This window comes from Felis catus, chromosome D4, assembly GCF_018350175.1.
Source record: "Felis catus isolate Fca126 chromosome D4, F.catus_Fca126_mat1.0, whole genome shotgun sequence".
NCBI classification, from domain to species: domain Eukaryota; kingdom Metazoa; phylum Chordata; class Mammalia; order Carnivora; family Felidae; genus Felis; species Felis catus.
This window is the reverse complement of record NC_058380.1, coordinates 70,214,694-70,240,194: the sequence shown is the minus strand read 5'-3', so window position 1 is coordinate 70,240,194 and position 25,501 is coordinate 70,214,694. Positions and strand designations below refer to the sequence as shown.

The window sequence follows — 25,501 nt, the reverse complement described above, 5'->3', positions numbered from 1 at the left end:
CCCCACATCAGGCTCTCAGCTGTCAGCATGAAGTCCACTTCAGATCCTCTGTCTCCCTCTCTCTGTCCCTCCCCCACCTCAAACCCCCTCTCTCTCTCAAAAATAAACATTTTTTAAAAATTATTAAAAAAGAAAAAAAACACTAAATTTTCCCATTTGATTTTCAAACCTAGTAACCAAGGCTCTTAACGAAACTTACAGCTAAACTTTTCTCTGAGCTACAGCTTTAGCAAGAAAAACTTATTACATTCAACGTATTTAAATCATACTTATAAATTTTAATTTCTCTTACTTTACATTTATATAAGCACTTAATGTTTTGAAATTATAAAAGCTAGCTGGAAAAGGTACTTGCCCCATTAGATTTTAGGAGCCCTTATTACCAACTTACTGACTCTCTCCATAGGTAGACAGAATACATCTATTTATTTGCTCAGAAATTAATTCATATTGGGGCACCTGGGTGGCTCAGTCGGTTAAGTGTCTGACTTCGGCTCAGGCCATGATCTCTCTGTTCATGGGTTCGAGCCCCACATCAGACTCCGTGCTGACAGCTCAGGGCCCAGAACCTGCTTCAGATTCTGTGTCTCCCTCTCTCTCTGCCCCTCCCTTGCTCGTGCTCTGTCTCTCTCTCTCAAAAACAAACACTAAAAATGTTTTTAAGAAATTAACTCATATTTATAATATGATCAATTAAAGAATAAAGACACATCATTGATGACCATTTGTTCCTTCTGGGAACAATCAGTGTTGATAAATGTGTGTAATTTTGTGATTTTTCCTTCTACATGTACCAAAATAGCCTCTTTTTATCTAGTGCCTTTTTTTCCACAATAGTGACAATCTTTCTTTGGCCTTATTTTATAAGTCCTGAAGAAAGTAATTCTGGAATTATTCATTCATTAAGAGAAATGAAATCTGACCACTGAATGCTAGGGATTCAGCTTCCTTTTAATTTCGGTGCAGCAATTTTAACTTTACAGATTTTGGCACGATTGGGTCCAGAATTAACGCACATGAAAAATGACCAGAGTTTTGAAAGAAGGAAAAGGGCTCTGTAAATGTCCATCGACAGATGACTAGATAAAGAAGATGTGGTATGTATATATATATATATATATATATATATATATATATATATATACAATGGAGTATTACTCGGAGATCAAAAAGAATGAAATCGTGCCATTTGCAACTACATGGATGGAACTGGAGGGTATCATGCTAAATGAAATTAGTCGGTCAGAGAAAGACAAATATCATATGACTTCATTCATATGTGAAATTTAAGATACAAAACAGATGAACATAGGGAAGGGAAGCAAAAATAATATAAAAACAGGGAGGGGGACAAAACATAAGTGACTCTTAAATATAGAGAACAAACAGGGTTGCTGGAGGAGTTGAGGGTGGGGGGTGGGCTAAATGGGCAAGGAACATTAAGAAAGACACTTGTTGGGATGAGTAGTGGGTGTTATACGTAGGGGATGAATCACTGGATTCTACTCCTGAAATCATTATTGCACTATATGCTAACTAACTTGGATGTAAATTAAAAATAAAAAATAAAAGTGAAAGGAGGAAAGAAAGAAAGAAAGAAAGAAAGAAAGAAAGAAAGAAAGAAAGAAAGAAAGAAAAGAAGGAGAAAAGGGCTCTGATCTTTGGAGTCAAAAGAGCCCAATTGATACAAACCAAACTACATAAACAGAAAGAAAAATACCCAAAACTCTTCAACCTTGCATTCTCTAGTGCCAGTCACAATCGGAATCCTCAGGCAAACAACCTACAAAGGTCCTAGAAACCAGATTGCAGATTCCCTATCAGCTACCCCTTGACAGAAATTACTTAATGGTCAGGCCATAAAATTAAAACCCAGACGGCACCATGGCTGCCACCAAAGTAGGGGCCACCGACCCTGTTCATGCAGAGCAAGAACCAGAAGCAGAAACAGATGTGACCAAGAATCAGATTTAGCATGTGAGAGCCAGAGAACACAACTGCCACACGGGACTTATTATAGGAGCCAAGACAATGAGCCAAGGGGACCCAAGGGGTCCAGGTACAGACAAGATACAGACCAGGTGCACTTTCATCTACAGATTTCTGTGGTATGCCGTATCACAGTGGAGCCTCCAAAATAATGGCCAAAGACATACAGTACAATTATTAACATGGTATTTATTTGTACACAAAGGGAAATAATAAAGGCTGATTTCCTCTAAAAACAAACAAACAATCAAACAGGACTTAAATATGAGAAAGAGAAGCAGGGAAGGCAAAAAAAAAAAAAAAAAGTCATTTGGGAACACAGACTTTGATTTTCATACTTAAAGCGCAATGCTGATCAGCTGGCAGCCAGCAAAAAGGCCAGGCAGGGGAGTCTCCCCACCCCCCCACCCCCCCACCCCCCCGTGTGGCCAAATGAAGCCAATCAAAGGAAGCCATTTCAGCTGTTTGTTTATTCTCCAGAAGACCTGAGGAGTTTAACTTGGACTCTTACAGAACAGGCAGTCTCTACATCCTGCATCACATCCTTCAGTGGACCCTCTGTCCACATGTCCAGTTCAACTTAGACTGAGTCTGCACCATTTCCTTATTTGAATTACTCACTGATCATCAAAAAGGTAACTTAGGAGTAGTCAAGGCAATCCAGATTTCAAATGAAATTGCAGAAATCAAAAATGCATCTCCATTGCTGTAGGTGTAGGAAGCCTTGATGGGGCTGCTTTTCCACAGACTTCCCACCCACTACCTCACCTTGTTCTCCACGGTTAGAGGTCTTGCCATCCTCTTATCTTTCTTCAAGATGTGCCTTTGCCAGTTACTGTTAAGGTGACCAACTTGTTCCTGCTTTCCTGAGGCTTTCCGGTTTGGGGCACCGAAAGTCCCATCTCCAAAGAAACCCCTCGGTCTCAGGCACAGTGGGACAGTTGGGCCCCCCCCTCCAGTATTTTCCCTCTGGACTACCGTAATTAAGTCCACGCTGCAAGGGTAAAAATATCCAGGAATGCTACACCTTGAAGAGGTTTCTGGACGCATTCTGCATTTCCCATCAAGTGTTTTCAATGATTCTCATACTGTGGTAAACTATACATAACACAAAATATACCACTTTAACCATTTTAAGTGTATAGTTCTGTGGCATTAAGTACATTCACATTACCGTGCAAGCATCCGTCTCCAGAACCTTTCCATCTTCCCCACAAAACTGCGCACCCATGAAATACTAACTCTCCAGTCTCTCCTCCCCCAGCCCTTGGCAACCACGTTCTACTTTCTGTCTCTATGAATTGACTGTTCTAAGTACTTCGTATAAGTCGAATCATATAATAGTTGTCCTTTTCTGTTTTCAAGAATTTATTAAAGCCTATATAAATTGAATTTTGCTGGTTTACAATTGTAATAGCTAAAATAACCAGCTGTTGACTGAGCATCACTAGCAGAACAGGATCAGTATGCAACTTTTTCTTGTTGGCCTTCCACCCACCTGAAAAATTCATTCAGTGAGTAAACGAATGGTACCCCACCCCCCGCCTCAAAACTTGGGCAGGCCCCAGGACTTTTGCCAGTTGCTCTTAAGGAATAAACAGTTGGTCACTTTCAGTAGCAAGCAAAAATCGTAATTCCAAGACCAGGGTACACTTGAACTGTTACCAGAAATCCTGTCATCTTATCATTCATTCTGGGGGTGCTTTGTGGTTGGCAGAGCACCCTACAGGGCCTCTTGGTGACAGTGATACCCTTTGTAGCACACACACATTGAGGAAAGAAGAAAGCAGATGATTGGTCATCGCAAATCTTTGGTAAATCTGACCTAACAAGACACTGAGCGGAGGCATCTGACAGGAAGTACATCGACCTTAATACTTGCGTTGTTCTTCCTTCTAATTTTAACACGCCCGGGACCTGGGACCCAAAAGCCAGAATTTCCCTGCACCTAATATACACACGGTAATATTCTATTTTTTTTTGGATACAGAATATATTTAGGTTCACTGTTAACAAGAAGAATACTACAAAGATATAAAAAGTAAAAGTTAACAATTTCCCACACCAATCTAATTTTCAGTCCCGCAAAGACAGAAAGAAACAATAGGATGGAGTCTGCCTAAAAATATTTCATGACAATATTTCATAAAAATCAAAATTTTTCATCATAAAAATATTGCAAATATATACAGACAGATGTTATGTTATGTTATGTTATGTTATGTTATGTTATGTTATGTTATGTTATGTTATGGCATTCATCATCTTGTACATTGCTTTTTTCAGCACATCATATAGACTTCTCCCTTTGAGTGTTTGTAATTCCAAAACTTTGAGCACAAGAGAGAACACCAGCAGTGGGTACTCAGGGTGTGATTTAGAGACACAGATATAAAGGAGACATTGTTTGGTTTTCCAAAGCTGGCATTATTTGCCTAACTGTGAAAGGCTGCTGACGTTCATTCATAAAGCATAGGTGGTATGTTCTTGAATGAAAGAAAAGAGGAAATGAATGAATGCCCCTTAGATGGAGGAGGTAAAGGATCACATTAAGCAGCCAGTTGGTTTAATTTCAGCTTTTAGGCTTCCCTCAGCTAATAAGCATTGCAATCGTCCCCCCTCTGGTCAAATATAATAAGTAGATTGTATCGTGTTTGTGATTATATATCCAAAATCAATGGAGGACAAAACAGATAGTAAATTCATTCCTTGGATTTTTTTTCCTACAGTTTTATATGTGATCTATTTTGCAAAGGTCCTACTGCTTCTAAATTGTGTTTTGTAGACCTTCAGCATCACAATTGTGAGGAATGCTAAGTGCAAATGAAGATTCCTAGGCCATATTTAGACCTCCCAACCCCAAACAAAATATCTGTGGAAGGAGACAAATTATTTGCATCAAGAAAACTTTCCCCAGGTGATTCTAATGTACACTAACCTGTTTGAGAACTACTTTTAGACCTTCTCACAGGCTCATAAATTCACCTTCTTATCTTTTAAATAGATTCTAACCACCTTCTCTAGGCTTCAGATTCCTGCCATTTCTCCTATCTCCTCCCCCTCTCTATCTGCTACCCATAAGTAGGTCATGAAAGGAGGAACCTTACATACTCTTGGGCATGACCCAGTGCAGGCAGGTCTAGATAGCACCTGGGTCCCCAGAAGAACATGAAGAAGCTGAGGATTTGACTCAGCCTAAGAACTGCCCTTGGCTCTATGTTCAGACACAAGAAATATTAGTTCTCAGGGCACCTGGATGGTTCAGTCAGTTGAGCATCCAACTCTTGATTTCGGCTCAGGTCATGATCTCATGATTCATGAGATCAAACCCATGTCGGGCTCTGCACTGAAAACTCAGAGCCTGCGTGGGATTCTCTGCCTCCCTCTCTCTCTGCCTCCCCCTGCTTGTGTTTCTTTCTCTCTCTCTCCCTCTCTCTCTCTCTCTCTCTCTCTCTCTCTCACTCTGTCTCTCTCTTCCTCTCTCTCTCTCTCTCTCAGAATAAATAAATAAACTTTAAAAATAGAAATATTAGGGTTTTTTTTGAGAGACAGTGTGTATAAGGGAGGCGAGGGGCAGAGAGAAAGGGAGAGAGAAAGAGAGAGAGAGAGAGAGAGAGAGAGAGAGAGAGACAGAGACAGAGACAGAGACAGAGAAAGAAAGAATCTCAAGCAGGCTCCACATTCAGCAGGGAGCCTGATGCAGGGCTTAATCCCATAACCGTGAGATCATGACCCCAGCCAAAATCAAGAGTTGGATGCTCAATGGACTGAGCCACCCAGGCGCCCTAAGAAATATTAGTTCTGAGTCAGCTAAGACCCTAGGAGGCACTAGAGATAAAATACTTTCTATCTCTAGAAAGACCAGAGCAGTACATGCTAAGAAGTATATAGTTAAGAAGAAATGCAGTGAAGAGTGGGGAGAGCAAGGGCCAATAAGGACACTTGTCACTCTCAACACCAGCAGCCATGACCCTTCTTGAATGAGTAGATGCTACTGTGGAATGAGTGATTGGATTAATTAGTTTAGTACATTTTGGTCACCAAAAAGAGCAGCCACAACAATTTTCTAATTGCTGAGATTAATGGCCACTTGAAAAAGACATATAGGTGCTTTATATTTGCCATGAAAATGACAAATATAAATTTCAGAATTATAAATACAAGTTGCAGAACGTCATCTGCAACTTTCAGTAATGTCTACAAGGAAAACTGGTGGGAACAGATTCAATCAGTTTTAAGACTCCAGAGGATAAACATGGAAATGCTCTGTCATGACGATTCCACTAGGAAAGAGCTCTGGAAATGTGTGGGAGTCTGATTCAGAACCTCACAAATGTGAAAGAGAAACAGTAAAACTGAGAAAAGCCAAGGCCAGAAGGCTGCTCTGCAGAGACAATACTGTCCATTAGCTAATTCTAGGCTATTCTGCCTAACCTCAAGGAATCTGAGCTCTTTCCAGATTCTAATTTGACCATACATTTCCTCTATGAGATTATGATAAAAGAGGGTATGAAATAAAACAGATTCTTTGGAGAGAATGGAAAACAATGTTCTATGGGAAAGTTGAGAAAATTAGCTGAAATATAAACGTTAATTCTGCCACTGGGACATGAGTGTTTCTACAAGCATATAATTTCCCTAATGAATCTATCTATAAAAACTTTTAAAATCTGGAACATACAGCACATTCCTTATAAGAAGATAATACTGTGATTCCTTCGATCAGGGGCCACATCCTTGTGGTGGGCTGATTCCAAGATGGTTTCCAATGATCTCCACCTCAGGCTATTCAAACCTCCTCTGTAATCCCCTCTCTCTCTTGAGAATGGGATGGCCAATAGAGTACAGTGGAGGTGATGGGATGTCACCTATATGATTATTATAATCTCTGTCTTGCTCATAGATTCTTGTTGCTTTTTCAACTTGTAAACTTTGATGAAATAAGTGGCCATGTTGGAGAGGTCCACATGGCAAAAACACCCAGGGGACCCTCCAGCCAGCAGCTATGAGGAATATGAGGCATTCCGTCAAACAGTCCTTCAAGAACTGAACTTTGCCAACAAACTGAATGAAATTAGAAGTGTCTCCTTCCCCATGTAAGCTTTCACATGAGACCACAGCCCCAGCTGGCAACTTGATTGCAGCCTTGTGAGGAACCCTAAAACAGAGGAATCAGCTAAACCCAGATTCTTTACCCACAGAAACTGTGAGTTAATAAATGTGTATCATTTTAGGTCACTACATTTGCAGTAACTTGTTACACAGCAATAGATAACTAACGCAACCCTGTTCTGAGCTGAGATATTGAAGGAAGAATGTCTGGGTCTCACAGTTCTGAACAACTGCTGCCCCTGCCTTTTCTAGAGTCTGTGAAATAAGACATACTCTTCCAAGCTGGCTGTATCCAGCACATATATGACAACTTTGCAACCACAGGAGGACTCCAAGTTGTGCCAAATGGGAGAAGATTAAGCCCATAAAGATACTTACTGATTTGTTAAAATAGGAACTGGCATTGGTTTATTTTCTAAAGAGCCCTTTAAATCTCAGAAAAGAGGATGATAAATTGAGTGCCACATCCTCATTTTCAGTCAGAGGCTTTAGTTATAAGTAATTCCATGTGCTGGAACCATCATCTCTCTGCAATGAGGCTGCCATATGAATTAAGCCTTCATTTTCTCGAAGCCAGAATTTTTTTCTAATGATATCTACATCAACACACATACACATGCACACACACACACACACACACACACACACACACACACACACACGGCTGTTTTTGTGGGAGGATGTATTCATTTTAACTTACTTCTCAATTGCATCAGCTTTTTTTTAGTATAGTGATGAATGGATTCAATTAGATGGTAACCATATTTGTGGTTGGCATATCAAAGTGTTCTCTTTATTTCCAAAGATTTCATAACGTGCAATGACTAAAGGCATCAATGCCTTTCTTTGCTGTCTTTCCAGGCCTCACCTGTATGGAGCTCTTCCCTGAAAAACTTGTCAAGAGACAACAAAATTCTTTCTTCTCTTTTTACTCCTCAGGCCTTGCTAGACTCAGCTGTCAATGGAGCATAAGGCCTGGGTAACCCAGGCTTCTCTTTGTGAAATCTGTACACCCCTATTACAAATTTCAGGGATCCACAAGATTATCTTCACCTCTGTCACCAACTGCAAGTTAGACTATGAGGTCCTTAAAATTACAACTCTAAATAATGTGGAGCTGTTGAAAGTTTTTGAGCAAGGACTTACCATGACCAGAACTGTACTTTAAAAGAATTGAATTCAGGCAGGATCAGCTTCATGGCTATGCAAACTACACAGTCATATAGGGCCCCAAGAATAGAAGGGGCCAAGCTTTGTGTAAGGCACTGCTGTTGTGTTGAAAGCTTCAGTAATTTTGAATACATGCCCATGCATTTCCATTTTGCCTGTGACCTTCAAATTATGTGGCTGGTCCTGAACTTAGGATATGATGGTAATGAGTGATTAAGGTAAAGGGAAGTCAGAAGGCAAGGAAACCAAATAAGAACCCAAGAGCCATGAGGGAAAAAAGTGGGGTAGCCTTTCTGATCTTAGTAGATACTATAAGTATTTAGGGGTAATAAAGAAAGCCTTGGGTCACAGACCCAAGGATATTCTTTGAATACCTCAGCCCCAAACTACATGGAATGATTCTTCATTAAATACATAAGTCAGGAGGAAATCAAAATGCTACAGAAATACTTGAAAATGTTTAAGCAGGGATATTACATAAGATTCACTCAATATTCATTGAACACCTGCTATCTGCCCAGCATAGTGGTGGAATTAGGAACCTAGTGGCAGCAAAAGATTGACAATACCTGCCATAAGTGCTGCCATAGTTGGGAGAATTTTGAAAACAGGTATTATTCAATTATGGTCACTACATAATTTGATTATCATAGAAAGTGACAAACTGAAAGAGAATGTAATGGTTTGTGGGGGGAAATGGGAGAACAGCATTCTGCTCTTAAGAATGCTTTGAGGACATATCAATAAGAAACTGGGTGGAGGTGAGGCATTGGATCCAAGATGAATTTAAACCCCATGTCAAGCAATGTGCCATTTTAAAATGCAGTGCTAGCTTCTGGGATTTTAAAATCAAGACAACAAACCTCTAAGAATACAGTAGTCTTTGTGTTATGGGTCAGCTGCAATTTTTTTTTTTCATTTTCAGTAGGCACAATGACAGAAAATGACCAGCTGGGACCTCGCTGGAAATATAGAGAATGATTTAGGATCATTCCAGTCTATATAGGCTGTTACTTAGAACTGGAACTAAGCAAAAGAATAGAACCCTTGCCAAGGTAATAACTCTGTAGCCTTTGTCTACATTACTAAGAACAACTACATTTTTTTTTAAGACCAAATACCTCACCCAAACATCCTTACTGGTTTTTTCTTTGGTGTATTCTGCCTACCTCAAGTTAAGAGTTCATGGCCATTGGCTTATACAACCTGGAAAAAAGACTAATGGAATCCATCAGGTGGTCGTTGAGGGTGAGCTGGTTAATGGCTAAGTAAGCTCTTGAATTTGTATTACCCTCTCACAGGGGCAGGGCTTATTATTATTATTATTATTATTATTATTATTATTATTATTTTACCATGAAAACAGGAGGATGGCAGGGAAGGCAGCAAACAATGCAAATGCAGAAACACGGCTACTCCCTGAGATTTTTCATCTCCTCCTCAGAATGTGAAGTGAACAGACACGAGTGTCTGTGCTGTTCGTTTTCTTTGTCCCTTCCCATCCCTTCCCTTATAGGAAAAAAGCCTTTTAACACAATCATGCATCAAAATTAAGCCTTTTGGGTAACAGGTATTGGCAAGAGAGAGGTGGGTTTGTCTGGTAGGTGCCCCGTTCTGAGGAATGCAAAGATTCACTGTTAGATAACAGATGTTAGATCCGCTGTTAGATAACCCAAGATGCAGCAGTCTCAGACCGAAAAGAACACACAGTGCCCCAGGCTTGGCCAAACAGGGTAGCAGTTGGATGGAACCAAAACCCTGGGAGGTACAGTGGGAGGCCAGAGAGAAGGCAGAGGGGCTGAGAAGAAGGAAGTGGGGGAAACCTGAGAAGGGCTCTCTCGGCACCAACCCAGAGTATAATGTATGTATAGTACACTTTGGTTCACCCCCTGGGATGATGGTAATTTGTTCTGAGGGGGACAGTTCTCCCAGCACAGAGTTGGTCCTGCATGCCTTCCTAGCTCTGCAGGGCATCATGACCCCCAGTTACACAAATTTCACAGCATGAAGTCTTCTCAGCCTCTAGGTCTTTACATACATCATCCCTCTGTCCCCATTTCTATTCTTCTGTGTTGACAGCCATTTAAGACTCGAGTTGCATTCTATCTTCCCTTGGGAACTTCCCCTGACCTCTACAGACAGTTATGTTCCCCTGTTCTAAGCAGTCAAGATGTTCGTATTCACTTCCTGGACATCTCTAACAAGTTGTAAGTAACCATCACTTGTATAATTATCTCCTTCACTTGATAGTGAACTGCCCAAAGGCAGACTGGGTCTTTTTAATCTTGCATCCAAACCAGCTGGTCACTAACCCAGTGCCTGACACCTTATAGGTGTTTAATTAGTGTTTAGTGAATGAAAAAGCCAAGCACAAAGGACCAGATTTTACATACACATGTGCTACTTACTTAGAGATATATGCCCAGTATAGGGTCTTGGAGACCTAAAGGCCATACCTTCCATGGTATCCTGTGAAATGTGGGATAAATGGAAACTGTCTTGCTAACCTAAGAAGAGCACACATGGTCAATGCTCCCCTCTAGGAAGCCCAAAGGAGGATCATCATGAACTGCTGTGAAAAAATGGGAATGATGTGGAATGAATTCCTCAGACTCCCCAGGAAATCTTATTCATTCACAATCTATGGTGTCAGAGTTCTGTGTACTCTTTTCTAATGATAAGTCCTTCTACCTGTCAACTTTCAAAGAGCCAGCAAGGGCAGAAACAATCCGTCTTTGTCTAATTAAAAACATTCCCACAAGTGTCTAAAGACCAAGTGACCCATGAGTTCATGAAGATTCCCATGGAAGTAACTATTGGGAGGTCCTGCCAGGTGCTACCTTGGCCATGGCCTCTTCTCCAGTGTGTTGTGCATTAATTTTGTATTACTCTTCTTGTCGTGCATTACTCTTGAATGTTCTTGACATTTGGGTAGAATTGATAGAATCATTTGCAGAAAAGAGTACCTATCTTCAAAATAGGTGTTTCCTCTTAACCTGAATGATACAAGTTAGAATTTGTATTTTAGGGGCACTTGGGCGGCTCAATTGGTTAAGCATCTGACTCTTGATTTTGGCTCAGGTCATGATTTCACAGTCATGGGATCAAGCCCCAGGTTGGGCTCTGTGTTAATAGTGTGGAGCCTGCTTGGGATTCTCCCTCTCCCTCTCTCTCTGCCCTCCTCTACTCATGCACAGGCTCTTTCCCCCCCTCTCAAAATAAATAAACATTAAAAAAATAATTATTGGGGTGCCTGGGTGGCTCAGTCGGTTAAGTGGCCGACCTCAGCACGTCGGGCTCTGTGCTGATAGCTCAGAGCCTGGAGCCTGCTTCTGTTTCTGTGTCTCCCTCTCTCTGCCCCTCCCCCATGCGCAGTCTGTCTCTCCCTGCCTTTCAAAAATGAATAAATGTTAAAAAAATGTTTTTAATAATTATTATACTACCCAAAAGAGGCATATGGTAATAATAGGAAAAATCTTTATCTATAAAGCTTTTTTTATATTTCAGAATATTTTCATACATAGTATCTCACTGATAAACTCACCAATAATCCTACAAAGGTAGCCAGATCAGGGGCTATGACTACAATGTTAAGATAAAGGAACTGGACCCAGAATAAGGGTAAGTGACCAAAAGTACAAGGTTCAAAACCTTAATAAAGTTTTACCTGGTTTTGCCTAAAATATAAATGATGATGTTTCCAGATAAGATTAAAGTATAGCACAGCGATCTAACTCACTGCACCAACTATTTTGGGTTCTCAAAGTATGGAAAGGGCCCAAATGTCTATCATCTGATGAGTGGATAAAGAAGATGTGGTATATATATTTGATGGAATATTACTCAGTGATGAAAAGAATGAAATCTTGCCATTTGCAACAACGTGGATGGAACTAGAGTGTATTATACGATGACAAATATCATATGATTTTGCTCATATGTGGAATTTAAGATACAAAACAGATGAACATAAAGGAAGGGAAGCAAAAATAATATAAAAACAGAGAGAGAGATAAACCATGAGAGACTCCTAAATACAGAGAACAAACTGAGGGTTGCTGGTGGGGTGTTGGGTGGGGAGAAGGGTTGAAGGGGTGAGGGGCATTAAGGATGGCACTGGTTGGGAGGAGCACTGGGTGTTACATGTAAATCCTTAAATTCTGTTCCAAAAAAAAAAAAAGAAAAAGAAAAAAAGAAGTGAATATGTGACAAAAATGGCCCAAAGAGCAGGAGTAGGAAATGGATTTAAACTCTTGTTAGATTTTGCATTGTTTGGAAAATGGCAATTTAAGTGAGACAGTAAGTCAAAGATGCATATTTTAGTCTCTAGATCAGGTATCAGGACACTTTTTCCTATAAGGAGCCAGACAATGAATATTTTAGGCTTTGCATGGAAAAAAAAATTATTTTGGGTTCTCCACGTAGGCACATGGTGGGTTTGCACTTCTGTGCCCCTTGAAGTAAGGTGTGGCCAAGTGACTTGCTTTGAAAGGCTGAAGTTTTAGGATCCAGTGCATAAGTTATGACACTTCTTCCCTCTGCTGTAGCAACCAGCACCACTTAAGTAGCGGCAGCTCCATCAGCCTGGGCTCCAGAGTAAAGATGATGAGGAACAGAGCCTTCAGCTGACCCACAATAAACCCAGGCAAGCAATAAATTTCTGTTTTATTGAGGTATATTGTTACCACAGCACAACCTGACTTACCGTGCTTGCTACATTACATACATGGGCTTACATTCAAGGGCCCCACTGAAATGACCAAAGAACCATAAAAAATAGGGGGAAATCACATCTCTCTAGGAGCTAACAAAGAGGACCATCCATAAGCCGTAAGATTTGAGGAATTTCAGCAAGATAAAATGAGTTGAAGGAAGGATGACAAGGGATGACCCAATATTCCTTCTTTAAACAAATTAGTATCTTAGAAATTTTTCTTTTTCAAGCTAAATAAGGACATGGTGAAGAGTCTTCACGTACACACACACACACACACACACACACACACACACTAATGCTCTCCAAGTTTATAGTGGTTTTGGAGAAAGAAGTGTCTTAATAGTTGTTGGTGGGGCATGCTGTGACGAGCACTTACTTTGTTCTGGAACATGTGTCTCCGCTCTCCCTAAGATAACACACAATATACACATACAAGCTAGAGCTCACCTCCCACGTGGAGGTGGTGGTGTGCAGTGACTCAAAAACTATGTGCTGAATCTGATGGAGTGTTGAGTGATGGGCACACTGACCCACCTGTTTTCCAGCCAGCGTTCACATGGCCCCTGCTTGAAAGACTCTGTCTCCCGAAGCAAAGCTTCTGAAGCATGAAAGCAGAAACATATTTCGCATATTTCTGTTGTCTTTTAAATCACAGAGAGTAAAAATAGAAACAGCACTACGCGAAATGTTATTTACACTTTGGGCAAAAAGGATGTCAGGGTGAAATGCAGCACATTCAGACTGATGGGGTATGCCCACCACACAGGGAGTACACAAGGGAGAGGTGATGGGGCGTATCAGGTCATGGAAAGGGCAAACACACCCGAAGGTAATCCCTGCCTCTCACATTTAGCAGCTGAGTTGTCTTGGCAAAGATTCTTGTTAAAGCTCAGATTCTTGGTCAATGAAAATAATAAATAATAGCTGCGAGTGATCATTGACATGAAGGTAAAACAAAATCATATGTGTGCAGAAGTGCTGTGTAAATTATAAAGTTCTGGTACAAGTGGTAATTTCTTATTCTTGGGCAGGTCTGAGCATTATAAAGTTCTTCTTTAAGTAGCTTAAAGCTACCTCCTCTATCTCTCTAAGTCTCCTGGTTTAGTTCCCGACAGTTGACATATGTTGGAAGGAAGCGAGGAAGGAAGGAAAGAAGGAAGGGTTGGAGGAAGGGAAGGGAGAAAAAGAAGGAGGGAGGAAGGGAAGAAGGAAGGGAGGAAGTGAGGGAGAAAGGAAAGGAGGAAGGGAGGAAGGAAGGAAGGGAGGGAGGGAGGGAGGGAGGGAGAGAAGAAAGGAAGGGTGGATGTAGGGAGGGTGGGAGGAAGGAAGGAAGGAAGGTAGGTAGGCAGGGTGGGAGGGAGGGAAGGGAGGAAGGGTGGGAGGAAGGGAAGGAAGGAAGAGAAGAAGGAAGAAAGGAAGGGAGGGAGGGAGGAAGAGAAAGAAGGAAAGAAGGATGGATGGAGGGAGGGTGGGAGGAAGGAAGGTAAGAATCCTCATTTTGCCCATTTGGATCATACAGAATTAGTCTAATTCCTCTCCAGATAAATATATATTTGCTTAAAAACGTGTTTCCTACTTTATTCCAGGAAAGGATATAAGGGAGCTTACAAGGATGACTAAAACACAACAAAACAGCACAAAATTTAAATGGTGCAGAAGTAAGAACAATACACGGAAAGAGACAAGAATGAGCTTGGAAGAAGAGGGGCCCTCACCCTGGCTATAGGGAACCACCAACTGGTTCCAAGCCTTGCCTTCAACACAAGACAAGAAACATCATCATACATACAGTTCCAACACCCATGAGGCAAAAACAGACACAATATTCAAGAGAAGTACTGATCTTTTTGGTAGAGAAGATAAGAATTTTCCCAAGAGGACACAGTGGAAGGAAAGGATGACATTCTCAGCATTGCTTTTCCACAGACAGAATAAGTAGTTTCCTAGGAGCTCAGTCCCTCAGGACACTAATATGGGTTGAAGACATCAAATCAAGAAGCATTTCAGTAAAGCAAAGTGCATACCCACCAGGACAGTGCAATCCACCTTCCTGGGTCTCTTTGATCCAATGTGACTCAAAGGTATATGTCAGATTCTCTGGAGGAAAGAATAATCAGCATGTCCCTTAAACAGTGGTCCCCAAGCAGCCTTCAAGTCCCCACTAATGCTCAGCTCAGCCAAAGCATATGTAGAACAAATAATGATAAACAATACTAAACACAATGCCATATGACCAAGAGCTCTTGGTGCAACTTAAGAGAACAAGATGGAATCATGAAGACAAATTTCAACTTGCTTATCAGAGATAAAATCAAAACCACAAGACAGAGTTTCCTGTCATGTGAGAGGGACCAGTTGACAGAAGTCCGTCTGAGGCTGATGGAGTTGAGGGCACCTATCTATTCCACCTTCATTTCTGCCATGGAGTTTTATCCACAGGATAAAGACAAAGATAAAAAGCCCAACATTAGGAATATGCTAAGATAATTTGTGCTGAAAGCAGATTATGTATAAGCATATGACATAGTAAAATATTTTCTCAGAAAAGAGAAAATTCACCTTCCAAAAGAGGAGTCAAACAGAGGCCTCTCAAGGGAATGTAAAAGGATAATGCACCCAGTTTTCTCATGACAGGGTTGGCTCCCCTCCTTGATGGGCTGGCCCTCCCTTCCACAGGGCTCCCTGCTTATATCAAGGCAAGCTCTCTGGGCCAAGGGCAGGCATTTTCATAATTTCCTGATGGGAAGTAAAGCTGAAGCTTGTAAAGGTCAGATCAGCTGTCATTAAATGGGGATCGTGGGAGAGAGAGTCAAAAGGGAAGCCTCAAAACTCATTGCCAGAGAGAGGAATCAGATCATGAACCTGATCTGGGGAAAAACAGAGAGCACCATCTCTCAGGAAAAACATAATGAGGGGGAAAGAGTAATAGTAAAAACAACTACTCATAATTTATTGAGCATGTTTTCTATCATGGACACTGAGCTAACTCCTCTTCATGCATGACCTCAATCAATTCCAAAATTAACTCTGGAAGTAGATACTCTTATTCTCTCCACTTTACCTAGGATTCAGCTGAGGATGAAAGAGATTAAGGAATTCTTTTGACGGCTGGATGAGGGGTACAGGAAGGCAGACAGGCTGAGAGCGATGTTCCCTTGGGGAGCATGTCTCTCAATGGAAAGCTACAAAAGTCTCCAGCCGAAGATTTGTTAGAGAAGCTCTTCAGAGAGTTGATACTCACTTCTCTGCGTAAGCTGGATTTAGGTTCATTTATTCTCTAGGCTCTGTGTTCTCAGTAAGGATGATATCATCCCCACAGGGGCAAAAACTGGTTCTTGGGATCTGTACTAGGTTGAACAGTGTCCCCAAAATTCATGCCCACCTGGAACTTCAGAATATGTCCACGTCTGGACATAGGGTCTTTGCAGATGTAATGAAGGTAAGGCATGAGATCATGCTGGATATAATTAACATAAGGCATGAGATCATGCCGGATGGGATCACTCTCCAATGAGACTGTCCTTATAAGAGGCCAGAAAGAACAGAAACCCAGAGAGAAGAAGTCCATGTGAAGACAGTCACTGGAGTGATGCAGTCACAAGCCAAGGAATGGTTGAGGCCACCGGAGCTAGAAGCAGCAGGGAAGCGTTCTCTAGAATGTTTCTGAGGAACACAGCCCCATCAACAGTTTGATTTTGGACTTCTAGTCTCCAGATCCATAAGAGAATAACTTTGTGTTGTTTTAAGTCACCAAGTATATGCTATTTTGTTATGGCGCTCCTAGGATATTAATATAGGTAATATAGGTAAAAAAAAAAAAATCTTACCCTTTTCATGTATAAAACACAGGCCTATAGGGGCGCCTGGGTGGCGCAGTCGGTTAAGCGCCCGACTTCAGCCAGGTCACGATCTCACGGTCCATGAGTTCGAGCCCTGAGTCAGGCTCTGGGCTGATGGCTGTGTCTCCCTCTCTCTCTACCCCTCCCCCGTTCATGCTCTGTCTCTCTCTGTCCCAAAAATAAATAAATGTTGAAAAAAAAATTTTTTAAAATAAATAAATAAAACACAGGCCTATATACAGTAACATAAACAGATATGTGATATTAAATTTTCATGGGAGGAGGAAATTAGGGGAAAAAACATCTGAAAAAGCTCCTTGCTGGGTCATAATGACTAAAGGGTAAGAAACCTTGCTCTAGGTTGCAAGGATTGAGAGAGAGGCTGGAGGAGGAAGATGTTTTGGTCAAAGGCTACTTTCTACAGTTGCTAACCTTGTTATTCTTGTTCTTGCCATTTTAACTCAATATTCCCAATTGTTTCTTCTTCCATTCTGGCCCAGAGGCTATTATTACAACTTTTACAAAGTTTGTTCTCCTATCTATTTACAATAGGATTTGTCCCCAAATGTGACACAGCAGTCACCTGCACTGTCTCCCTGTGATGTAGTCTCTTGTCACAGGCATTGTAAGTCAATGTTGATGTTTCTGGACTCTGCCTTTTTTTCCCCCACGGAATGTCCAGCTTTATCTCACAACCTTGATATTTTACAGGAAGATTAAAGGTAGTTAGTTATGTCTCCATTAAACTTGCTTTTCTCCTGATATTTCTAGTATAGCTAAAAAGAAATTATATACAGTTGTTCATTACACAGGCCTTCGATGAAAGCCATGGAAGCAGATCATAGTCCCATAAAGCCTTTTCAGTGAACTGCCTATTCTGGCCTGATTTGGGTCTCAAAGAGAGGGAGAGTCTGAGATGGCTGGTGGAGCTCCAACTTTGCCCAGGATATTGACAGAAACCATTTAGCAGTCAATGCAAAAGGAAGGTGTCTAAAGACTTCCCAAAAGGTAAGTAGCCCTGAGTATTTGATCTGTTTACATTTCTAAATTCTTCACAGCCGCACATAGGGAATGTGATGATGTTGGCCCCATAGATTTTGAGAGCAGGCATTACCCACCCACTTCTACTGCGGTAGAGTCTTAATTATCCTGATTCCTCTGGAATGTTTCCTGTTGAACAGAACAGCCTCTGGACAAGCACAGTTTAAGTTAGAGGGTGTCAGGACAAGATCACTCTCGTAGGATGTGCTAGGAAACATGAGGGGGTTTTCAGTCCTTCACTCTTCACATTGGGACAGGCTTGCAGATTTGTCACAGAAGTCAGGAAGGGGCAGTTGTGTTTTGGGTTTTTTGCTTTTGTTTTTGTTTTTGTTTTTGTTTTTAGAAAAAGGCTTGTTGTGCTGTGGCATTTCTCCTCCCTTCCAAATAGGGAGTAGGAAGGAAGGGGGAAGTGGTTTTCACTTTAAGCCACATAAGGCTACCAACCTGAAGCTACTTTCAGGTTTCTGAGAGCTTGATACAAATACCCTAGTGATGAGACTAGAGCTACAGTCTGAAGTCCTAGAGTTTGGAGCTGCCCCATACCTGAAATTGTCAACATGTGAAAGGCTGGCTGGAGGGACCACTGGGGATAAAGAAGGCTGCACTGAAATTGGCTTGCACTTGAAAAGTGTGGAGGGGCCAGAGATGCACATATGTTTCCCACATATTAGATATGGATCCCTCAGAAGGGAAGAAGCCTCAGTCATCTGGCAGGACAAGGGATAAGTCATCTGGAGGGACAACCCCACCAGAAAGGGTGTAGAGGGAGCCACTGAGAGTCAGGAACTTTCCAAGGAAAGTGCCATATCAAGGAAATGAAACAGGTGGGCTCCAGGAAGAAGATCTCTGAGGAACCCAAGAGAACACCTATGTAGAGGTGGGCAGTTATCCACTGGCCCCACCCAAGGGCACCGATGTGAATTACAACTACAGCAGTCAAGGGGAGCCTGGGTGACTCAGTCAGTTGAGTGTCCGACCTCGGCTCGGGTCATGATCTCGCGGTCACTGAGTTCGAGCCCTGCATCGGGCTCTGTGCTGACGGCTCGGAGCCTGGAATCTGCTTCGGATTCTGTGTCTCTCTCTCTGCCCCTCCCCCACTCATGCTCTGTCTCTCTCTGTTAAAAATAAACATTAAAAAAATTTTTTTAATAAAAAAATAAAATAAAATAAACTACAGCAGTCAAAGTAAGCATTTTCTGCCTCTTCTCTCTCTCTCTTTCTGGCCCTAACCCTGGAGAAGCCAGAGCAACAGAACAGAGGACAAATAGCATAAGAGTGAAGAACAGTGAAGAATCCAACCACACCCACTTTCTCCCCACTTCTAGCCTCCTACCTGACAGGGGTCCACACTGTGGGGGAGGAGAGGCTTTAAATTAGATGAAAGATTGAAGTTTGCTATTCAACAGGACTGGACTTAACTAATGCCTGGGAAATTAGACAATGTCCAACACCTGAAAGTTATTGGAAAAGCTGTGGGAACTGCCCAAAGTTTCATCCAGGTCAGAGAAAGACAAGTCAATGGAAAGGTTTAGAGAAAAAGTAAAGTTCTGCTTATTCCTAAACTGGTCGCCTGATGCCTCTTAAAACAAAACTGCATCTAAAAGGTTTATCAGATTAAGCTAGCCCATAAGATATATCATCAAATGCTGAATGAATTAACCTCATTTAGTTAAATAGGCAATATTATTCAGCTGCCTCAATAGTTTTAGTTTTAAGAATTGTAATAAAGATATTGCTTCTATGTGACTTCATAACTGATGCCTTTTACAAGGGTAGACACTGCAGATGACTCAGAAATTCTAAGCGAATGAGCTTAGGATTTCACATTTGACATGCCCACAATTACTGATGCTTTATTTCTTAACCTGAGGAGGCATTGAGGCCTTGGGTGATTTATGTCTATGTGCTGTTTCTTGGAGATACCCAAGGATATTTGGAAGGGAACCCTATTTACCTTTCAGTCCTGAGATTACTTTCATAACCACTCTCCTCCTCTTCTGACCTGGGAGGGTCCGCCATTCTCCTCCAGTCATGACCACTTTCTGGGAAGCTCCTGCCTAACTGGGGTTCTGATCTCTTCCCTATCTGCAACACCCCAGACTTAGGAGGTGTGTGTTGGGAACTCTGCAAAGGCATAGGGTGCGGTGGACAATAATAAACAAATTTTCTGGCTTTTAGTGAATATCTCATTCTGTTGCATACCCTTTAGTTATTTTATTTTCAACTGGTCAAAGAGCACTTTCCATCCTGATTCAATCCTCAAGTAGTTCTTTGGCAATTATAGTTTTCAAATACCTTGGTAGAGAATATCTGTGTGTTAAGAATCCAAATGCTCTATGTTGTAAATGAACTTAAGCAGCATTGGTCATCCAAGACTCTCTAGTTCATTGTCTTGTCCAAACCAAAAAGTTCAGGGAGTAGGAATCAGCTACTCACCCAGGTTTTTATGAAAGCAAGTCTCAGACTAAATTCTGCCACATGTACAGATATTGATTAAACAAACCTTTATTAGTAAGTAGGCATAAAACATCATACAACCCCTTTTGGTTTATAGGTACTCTGACCCCACCTTGCAAGGAACATTAGCCAGAAGCAGATACCACAATATTCCAGAGGCAGGATTCTGCCATCCTATTGTCTACAGAAAGCAATCAAAATCATCCCACTCTGGTTCAACACAGGACCACTTAGGGACCAAACCTCAAGGGCCATCCCCAAAAGAACAGGCTATCGGACTTGCTGAGGTAGCAATTATCTCTAAAATATTACAGCCAATCTCCATATCTGGAAAATATTCATTTTTAAAAAAATTTTTTAGTGTTTATTTATTTTTGAGAGACAGAGCATGAGCGGGAGATGGGCAGAGAGAGACACACACAGAATCTGAAGTAGGCTCCAGGCTCTGAGCCGTCAACACAGAGCCCAACATGGGGCAGAAACTCACAAACCACAAGATCATGACCCGAGCCGAAGTCAGACGCTTAACTGACTGAGTCACCCAGGTGCCCCTGGAGAACATTTAATTTTACTAAGAAAAGCTTATTTCTAACATCTGTTATGCAGATTAACAAGACATAAAGTTCATCCATGAAAACCCATTTTTGACATTCATTATGTTAATTAATAAAGTCTCTGGTGGTGATTGAGATATAGACAACTTAAGTGCCATAGCAGGTGCCTGTGGGGTATGGACTTGAAAATGAAATGCAGTTGATCACCCCTGGAGAATGGATCACTGATGAGGACCTTAGGAAGTAGTTCAGATTTTCTCTCTCTCTCTCTCTCTCTCTCCCACACACACACACACACACACACACACACACACACACACACACGCACACACACACACATAAACACACACACACACATCCATGCTGAAGTCATTTAAAGCAAATTACAGACATCATATCAATGTACAAATAGAAAAGATCACCTGCCCAAAGTAACTCTTTGGTATTGTTGTAATAGACATTCATGATATCAAGTAGAAAACGCATTTAAATGACACAAAAATAATGAAATGTGTTCCTTTTATTCTTGCAAACTCCACCTTTTTTTATGTTTTTAATTTGGGAACATAAAATCATAAATTAAGTCAAAATCAACTACAATCCTATAAAGAACTTACAGGAACTTCTAGTCTTCTGTGTGCTCACACACTTAGACACACTTTAACCCTCCCCAGGCCTGATGGAGAGTGAATACACACCAGAAACTAGAGAGAGCGTATGGAGAGAGCCACTAGACAGGAGCTGTAGCCTGCATTAGGGAGACACTGCCAAGCCACAGTGACCCAGCAGGGAGGGAGTGACAGGAATAAAATCAGGTCCCCAGCCTGTGCCTCTCATTAGTCAAACCCAGCCAGAAGCCAGAGGGCAAGAAAGCCCTCCGATGTAGTCACAGAGGAGGCGGATGTAGGGTCAGCCTCCCAACACGGAGCAGTATAAAGGATGGAGAGGGAGTCAGGAAAGGCAAATGTTCCATGACTGCGAGAAATAATTTTTTATTTTCATGCATAAAGTCCACCACAACGTACACATTTAAAGAAAGGTTAAGTGTATAACAAATAACTTCAATATGAAGAAATACTATTGATGAGCACAGTAAGGGAGGGGGGTTCTCTTCAGGACAGGTGTAAAGGACCCAGCTGCCTGATCTGCTGATGAATAAAGCTACAAGTGAATTCTGATGCAGGACTGAGCAAGCCAAACCACCGTGGGACAGGCAGGGCGGAAGGACTGACATTTGGCAGGGACTCCTGTGTGTCTGGATGGATCGATGAGGTGAAAGTCGGTTTTAAGAGGCTTCTCATAATAACGGTTCCCATTTTTCCAACCCAAACTACTTGCCAGGCCCTGTGATAAGTGCCTCACACACATTATCTCATTTAACACAAGACTTGAAGTGAATATTATTTTCTCATGTTTTTACGGAAGAGACACTGAGGCTCGGAGAAGTCTGGTGATGTGACTAAGGTCACACAGTCACAATCCCACTAAGTGATGGAGTCAGGAGTTGGACCTAGATCTACAAGAGCCCAAGGCCAGTCCACTTAGCGACTCCGATAGATAGCTACCACCATTAGTGGTCCCACCTGTAACTGCTTTATGGAGGAATAAACAGTGGAAACCTGGTGAGTAAAGACTGAGTCTCTCCAGGGAACGTCTGCCAAGCATTAAGGAAAAAAGAAAACCATCTGAGGGTGCTGCCCAGGTTATATGGTCATTAAAATAATGGTAATAAAATACACATTGATCACTTTTGGAGGTTGCTAGGATTTCAACTCATTAGGATACCAACACACAAGAAGCAACTAATGAAATCTGAAATGTAGGAATTTCTGCAGGAGAAATGACCATATTTCTTCCACAGATGAATAGCATGGCAGAGGTGCTGAGAGGGGGAGGGGGATTGTTACAGATCAAAAAAGATTTCAGGGAGCAACTGCTACTAATTTTTCCAATGTATGGCCTTTTGTAACCATTACTTTCCCTACAAAGAATTCTTTTCCAAGGTGACCTAGCCCACCTTGAAGCAGGACTCAACTCAACATTTCTTCTCAGCCTGCAGCACCAAATATTCTCCAGAATCCAGAATAAGCAATATAAACTCTCCCAGATTTCATCGATATGGTGGAGGGAGGATCTCCCACCCCACTAATCCCCATGCAACACACGCCTTCTTCCAACCTTCCTCCTGGCTGCCCTGTAATCAGTTTCTCCTAGAATCCCAGAATGCCGAAAGTTAATATCCCAGGACGGCTTTGATTTCAGCAAACAAAGCAGTGTTCAACCACAACCATTCAATGGGAAAACTATGAATTACAAGTAATTTTTTTCTTTTATAATTTTTCCTGTCACACAAGCTAATGTGTCCAATTCCTTAGACTACTACACAAACAACATACAGTCATCCCCTTTTACCTGAGGAAGATACGTTCCAAGACCCCCAGTGGAGGCCTGAAACCACAGATGGTACTCCACCCTACACACACTAATGTTTCTTCCTATAGCTCCGTATCTGTGATGAAGCTGAGTGCATAAATTAGGCACAACAATAACTAATAATAAAATAGAACAAATGTAACAATACACTGTAATAAAAGTTATGTGAATACGTCTCTCTCAAGATATATTGTGCTGTACTCACCCTTCTTCTTAGATGATATGAGATGACAAGATGCCCCCATGATGAGACAAACGAGGTGGATGATGCAAGCATTGTGACGTCACGTGACACAACGTTGCTATTGACGCTCTGAAGATTCAACAGAAAGAGGAGCATCCGCTTCCCCAAGGCGGTTGACACGGTAACTGAAACAATGGAAAGCAAAACCCTAGGTAAGGGGGATACTACTTGCTCAAACCCAGTCAGGGTTTTGAAATTGAAAATTTCAAATTTTCTCCCTTTCCTAGACAAACACTTGAATTCATTCCAGTTTAGTTATATCTATCTTCATGCGTAGAACACAGAATGACATGTAAAATCATGGTCTGAGATTTTAACGAGCAAGAAAGGACCCTAATCTCTGCCATTCTAATAATTCTACTTCCCCTGATGTGGCTTCATACCCCTAAAACTCTTAGAGGGATCACTTTTCACCAGTTACTTATGTTGAGATTCCTGGCAACAGAAATTCTCTTTCACACATGCTTCTCTTAAACCACATCTTTCCTCCATCCTATACTTGTGACATTGTTTTCACACGGAAGGGTTGACATCTACAAGTTCTCCTAATTAAATATAATTTTAACAGATTAGTCTATCATATTGCTCTGTCAACATTTTGTACACCCCAATTCTACTACCCAGCACATTTCTATATTTCTAACTCCTTTTAACATCACATCTGAAAATTTGAGGCATGTGCCATCTAGAAATTGCTAAATAAGGCAGAACTGAGGGCACAGCACTGTCGCCTACCCTAGACACCTCTCTCCAAGTTAACTTTTCTCCATTAATCTAAATTCCTGATGAGTTCTATTGACCACCACATTATTTTCTAACTGTTCCCAAGTAGGATAGTTGAATGTTCTTCAGTTTTTCCAAGGATCACATCATATTCCTGTTCTATAATTCTGTAATCCACCCTTTTCCTGTCCTGAAAATCAGAGATTATATGCAAAGTGTGCAGGCAATATATTACTTAAGAGTGACATATATATAGAAAGACCACATCCCTGTAGATATTGTAGATTTGAATAGGTTTACAGCCTGTTGGGGATATGTGCAAACCCCCTCCAACAATGGAGTCCCAAACCCTTAGACACTTCACTTCCTGGTTCTTTTTCTCCTCTCCATTTCAGGGGCTTATTTTTCATGGGCTTTGCAATGAGCATGCACCAAAGAACTGAAGTCTCTATATCACCTCAGGGAATGTACATTTGTTCCAATCAGACTACTTTTTGCCCTATATGGGCATAAGTGACTTCTGGGTAAGGCTGTAACCTCTGTAGTGCTCAGCCAATGAGGAGTCAGGGGAGGGACTTCACACTAACAGATAAATTGCCTGCTGTAAGTGCCCCAACTGTGCCTGTCCCTCAAACACCCGCTCTTGCAAGAACGTTAATTAAAGCCTTGCTTCACTGTGCTGAGTCTCCATGTCCCTCCTTTGATTGAGTCAGTGGGATTATTTTTCACATGGTAGAAGGCCATGAAGCGTCCTATTCTCTAAAAATCATATTATGATAATTTTTCAAAAGACGGAAGCAAGTATGTTGAGAAAGAGGTGCCTTTTGGGGGCATCTGGATGGCTCAGTTGGTTAAGCATCTAACTCTTGATTCTGGCTCAGGTCATGACCTCACAGTCATGAGATCAAGCCCCCGTGTCAGGTTCCACACTGAGTGCTCTCTCTCTCTCTCTCTCTCTCTCTCTCTCAAATAAATAAATACACATTTTTTTAAAAGAAAGAAAGAGGTTACTTTTGCTATGTCACACAAAGGCTTCATATGAGCCAGTGGTGGCTTTGCTGAAAATTACATTAACTCACATTATAACTGAATGTTTGGGTCCTCCCAAAATTCTATGTTAAAACCTAATCCCCAGTGTGAGGGTATTTGGTGGTGGGGGGGGGGTCTTCGGGAGGTGACTGTGTCACGAGGGTGGGGTCCTCATAAATGGGAATAGTGCCCT

General features: G+C 41.5%; 1 protein-coding gene and 1 long non-coding RNA gene across 2 annotated transcripts in view; one reads left to right on the top strand and one right to left on the bottom strand.

Moving 5' to 3' along the window:
• Positions 1 to 23,640, bottom strand: part of PALM2AKAP2 (PALM2 and AKAP2 fusion) — a 488,279-nt gene extending 464,639 nt beyond the window's left edge. Inside the window, exon 1 of the mRNA XM_045043558.1 lies at positions 23,518 to 23,640. The gene's annotated coding sequence lies outside the window, so the exon portion shown is untranslated. The remainder of the gene's footprint in view (positions 1 to 23,517) is intronic.
• Positions 21,686 to 25,154, top strand: LOC123381752. Its single transcript, XR_006589112.1, has 3 exons — positions 21,686 to 21,918; positions 23,530 to 23,708; positions 24,675 to 25,154. It is a non-coding gene; the product is annotated as an uncharacterized LOC123381752 (long non-coding RNA).
• The last annotated feature ends 347 nt before the right edge of the window (positions 25,155 to 25,501 follow it).